Consider the following 5,092-nt stretch of genomic DNA (forward strand, 5'->3'; position numbering starts at 1 on the left):
TCTCCTTGCACTACAAGAAATCTGTTAATACGTGACGGATACAATCCGTCACCGACCTGTACAAAGTTGTCATGCAAGGGCATACGTGACGGATTTCAAATCCGTCATGTATATCGCGTCATAATTTGACCACTGCATGCTCCATGACGGATCATCCAAAACCGTCACGAACCATGACGGTTCTTAGCCATCATGGAGCATCATAATGCAACGGCGTTAACTTGTCTACCACATCATCATCTGATGTGGGATCTGACGTGGCAGCCCATGTAGTAGTCAGCCCATCAAATCTTTTGGCCCACTAAATTTCAGCTCAATGCAAGTGTCGGCCCATATAGTAATCAACCCAATTATTAGAATTTAAATATTAAGATATGGCCCGCTAATTTCAATCCAGTGACATTAGCCCATCTCTCATTTCTCTTGGTCCATGAAAATTTAAGGCAATAAGAATTTGACAAAAAATATCTCATCTCATTAAAAAAGAAAATTACGTAATACTAAATACAATAGATAATACCTATACATGAGCAAAAAAAGACCCAAATAAGATTAATTTTACAAGCACATCTTGAAGACCACTATGCTGCTCCACAACCAGCATCGTAGTCATCAAAGCGAGGCCCAACGCTCGTCGGACGTCAACCACAAGTCATCCAACGTTCCTAGACATTATATCCACCCCTCCACACCAAAGTCGTGAGAACAAATGTCTTCGTTGCTGAAAATGCTCCATAAACCAATATCTGCCATGTGATGAAAAATATGTCACATTATAAAATATTATAGCCAGTACGTTAAACTAGAATTAACTTAGTACTCCCTTTGTTCCTCTTTTTAGAGATTTGAATATGAATTACTCCCTTCACTCATTTTGCTCCGAATGTAGTCTATATTAAAAATTTCTAAAAAGACTTATATTTAGGAACAAAGGGAGTACACGTAATGAAGTCATATATTTTTTTCACTCCCGCAATGCAAAGTAGTGCAACAAAATCAATCATGCTATGAAAACATTCTGAATTTCCTATGATGCAATCTCATGTGCTACGAAATATAAAGTATGTGAAACTCAGAGAAAGTATAAAAAGTCAAGGGGAGAACTTCTGTACCCACTATAAGAATAAATAACATAAGTAATACTTTTATTCCGGTAACAAAGGCAAACATCAAAACAAAAAGGAAACAAACCCTTTTTCATCTTAATAAGGTTAATATGCTACAGGAGAATAATAATATCATGGGTACTTTCCAACAACAAAGAGGATACTACCTTCTCATACAACAGAGAGGATACTTGTTTCTTTTGTATTAACAAGACAACAATGGAAGCATAATTAAAGGCCACATCTATTCAAGCAAACATATAGTTACTTGAAAGGAAATTAAAATCCAAGTAACAATAATACCATAACAATATAAACAAAATATACACTTACAGTTCTAAGATGCTGATGATAGAAGTACAATTTTTAGGTTTGCTCTCAAGTACTACATATACAGATCTGTAAAATAATTCCATTCTAGCAAGATAAAGTGGCAGCTGAATTTGTATCTAACAAGCTCGACTTCCAAATTAACTCCCAAAGGATGAGTACCAACACAACATGAAGACCAGTGCATGTTAGAAAAAAAATAGCTACATCATATTATGTGGATTAGCATTAGCTTGCCCCGATTAAATAACGTGTAATAGTGCAAGAGAATCAGACCCGCAAAACCATCTGTAACTAATCAAACTCACATCTCAGAAACTGAATCCACCTCTAAACTGAACCAAAACATGATTTGTATTCAGATTGCAAGTGTCATCCAGATTTGGGGATAAAGTCGAGAGATGGGAGAAGCTCACCACGCTAGGAGGGAAGGAAGACGCAGCCATTGGTGAGCTTGTCCACGCGAGGTAGGACACAGGGGCCAAGCGGGTGCTGGACTTGCTGCTCCATCTCCTCCAGCGAAGAGAGCTCGTCGGGGATGGCCGCTTCGAGGAGGGCGTCCTGTACACCACTGGATGGGTGGAGAAGGCAATAGGCATTAGTAGCACAGAAATCAACCCTAATAAATAGTTCATATTTGACAACACAAGCAGCCTTTCCAATATGATGATTCTCAAGAAAGAGAAAAACATTATCCAAGAAATCAAGAAACAAAAGTGAAATGCTAGATAGCAGCATAACCATTCATTCAGGGAACATAAGAGGTGGCAAAAGCAGCAGCAGGTAATCCTTATAACTAGAGGCTAAGCATCCAGAGTTGGCTATAGTTAGCTACTTCATAGCAACTAACACCGGCCAATAAAAAGTAGCACAAGTACTAGATACCTATGAGGGTGTGAACTTGGTGCCAATCAGTTGGCCAACCTTGTGGATATGGAGATCTTGTTTGTACCAGTACAATTAGCAAGCAGTTGTCTATTATCGAAGCCATTTCATTTGCAACGGTATCATAATAAAAATGTAATGTAAAATCCTGGTGTTGTCACTAGCACTATAGCAACAGTACTTATCAGAAATTACATTAGCTTCTTAAAAATGGAAAGGAGGAATTGCATCCTCAATCAAGTATGCTGGCAATCAAGGCCGGTTATGAGATCTCAGGGGCCCGAGGCGAACTAGAAAACAGGGCCCCATACAAAGCATGGCACCAAAACGAGTGATTTATATCGACCAAAGGTGATATATATTGTTTTGAGGAGCTTTATCGTGAACGATAACAAGGTGTAATCCATTTGAAAAAAAGGTGTGAAGCTGATATATGTACACAATGTGATTGAAATTCATGTAAAGAAGAACAGTGGTATTAGATCTTATGGCGTTTCTATTTTTTGTTGTTGGAAGTTAGACAGATGGAAGACAATAACTTATCTTTTGCCAAAATCATTTTCCCTTAGTTCTGGTACAAGTTTGTAGTATTTCTACAGGCACAATCCGACATTCTGACTTGGACCAATCTAACAAAATGAGATTAATGTTGGAAGCTGATATAAATACAGTCAGAGGATTGACCATGGATTTTCAGCATGAATTCATCATAAAATTCGCCTAGCTAGAATTAACAAGTCCTGACCCAAATCATACACAAAATCAGCGGAAAAGAAAGCACAGCAGAACCCCATGTTGTTACCTGGTTGTCAACCCAACAGAACCCCCAATCAGCCAATTAGGCAGATAAGTATGGCGCACCAATTAGCTGGCTGTCGCAGAACCCTATAGGCAGATAAGCATGGCGCATCAGCAATCAGTCGTACTGTTTGTTAAAAGAGTATTTTGTCCATGTGTAGAAGCAAATATAGAAACTGATCTTGATAATATTTGGCATACCGCATACCCAATAACAGATTAAGGTGCATATTTGATAGCACAAGCAGCAATTTTTCCCCAAAATTAAAAATAAGATTACCAAGCTACAGACTAACCACATCCAGCACAAGCAATTTGTCCCATCAAATGTTTACTAACGGCAGTATAGGCACAACAGCACAACCTTACCTAGCGCCATGGCCATTGTTCAGGGGCGGGGCATGCTTATGTTGTACTGGCGCTTCTCCTTGGAGTTTGAGGATGAGGAGCAGCACACGCACTCGCCGCAGCTGTCGTCGAGCAGGACAAGCCACGGTGCCCACCCTCGTCCCGGACGGGCGGCTGCAGGTGCGCCGCGTCCATGGATCCTACGGGATGAGGTCCTCCGTGCTGCCCTGCTCGAGGTGGACCATCAGGAAGCGAGGGCGCGCGTGGGGGCGCTGTAGACGATGGAGAAGAGGCGCCATAGGCGGCCGTAGAAGGGCCGACGATGAAGGCGATGCCGGATGCCGAAACCCTAGCACGGGAAGTGGTTTTGGGAAAGCAGTTGAGGTCGAGAGGGGGAAATCTTGCCGGAGGGAAGGATGGATCCGAGCGAGGCGAGCTCGGTGGTGTGCTCCACCCCGGCAATATCCGCCGGAATCGCCCGAATCGGGAGCGGCGGCTGTGGCGGCTGAGGGAACGGAGGAGAGGATGGGGGTTAGGGTTACATGGGTGTGGACTTTGGATTAAATAGGCTGGCTCGAAATTTTTGCCACCGCCCGCGTCAGCGACTTAAAATTTTGCACGTCCACGCGCTCTCGAAACTTCTGGCGCGTCCGCTTTTTTATTTTTATATATGCATATATACTGTTGACTACATTCAACTGACATATGGGCCAACCCACCAGCCACACACTACACATCAGTAGGAGTCATCGGTGACGGACTGGATAATGTATAAAAAATCGAATGGCTTGACCGAGTAAGTTGATTTGTGACCATTTTCATGACAGTCCATCATGTCCATCATAAAAGGGCTACCTTCTTAGGTGGGCAGTCACATTCTATTGATCCACGACGGTTTCCATGACGGATAGTAGAAAACCGTCATCACCGGTGACGATTTCTGAGAACGTCATCAGAAATCCGTCACGTATTAACAGGTTTCTTGTAGTGTTGGAGAGTAGTGAGTAGGCGTTCTAGGAGGAGAAGGGCAACCGTGATTGAGGAACCTTTCACCCTCGGCAGCATTGTGATGGAAATCCTGCAACAAAGAGAACATCATACCTAGTTCCAAAGAGGCACGACGATAATGTGACCCCGCGGTTAGACAATAAACCATTGTGTGTGATATATGCTACTAGAACTGTTGTTTTGATGGTGTGGGACTATAAGTAGGGAAGAGATGTAGCTAGAGGTTGACATAAAAGTCAAGTGTCTGTTCAAATGAAAGTGGAATTGCTCTCTCGCTATGAAGTTTATAGAGTGTCACAGGGTTGGAGACACAGTGTGATGAGAACTAGTGGCTGCGGTGCCAATGGCGGAGCTTGAGAATAATTCAAGAGGGGGCATTAGTCAAAAGGAACCAAGTTAATAGGCAAGGAGGGGCTAATTTATAGTTTAAACACTAATTAGCCTCATGATGTAGCTTGTTCTTCAATGGATGCAAAAAATAAGGGGGGGGGCATGGCCCTTGTTGGTCTCCACTAAGCTCCGCCACTGTGCGGTGCGCCTTGGACGCGCCTCCTATGCGGTCCTTTGCGCACCTCCCTTGGTGGAGTAGTTGTGAACATGCATATGCGTGCCCAAAT

The 5,092-nt window shown here is 42.7% G+C and overlaps 1 long non-coding RNA gene across 1 annotated transcript; it reads right to left on the reverse strand.

The window, feature by feature from the left end:
- Positions 1 to 370: 370 nt before the first annotated feature.
- Positions 371 to 4,022, reverse strand: LOC123113882 (uncharacterized). The gene is made up of 4 exons (XR_006456278.1): positions 3,489 to 4,022; positions 3,124 to 3,206; positions 1,853 to 2,007; positions 371 to 746 (listed from the first exon to the last, which is right to left on the reverse strand). It is a non-coding gene; the product is annotated as an uncharacterized lncRNA (long non-coding RNA).
- Between the last annotated feature and the right edge of the window lie 1,070 nt (positions 4,023 to 5,092).

This window comes from Triticum aestivum, chromosome 5B, assembly GCF_018294505.1.
Source record: "Triticum aestivum cultivar Chinese Spring chromosome 5B, IWGSC CS RefSeq v2.1, whole genome shotgun sequence".
Taxonomy (NCBI): domain Eukaryota; kingdom Viridiplantae; phylum Streptophyta; class Magnoliopsida; order Poales; family Poaceae; genus Triticum; species Triticum aestivum.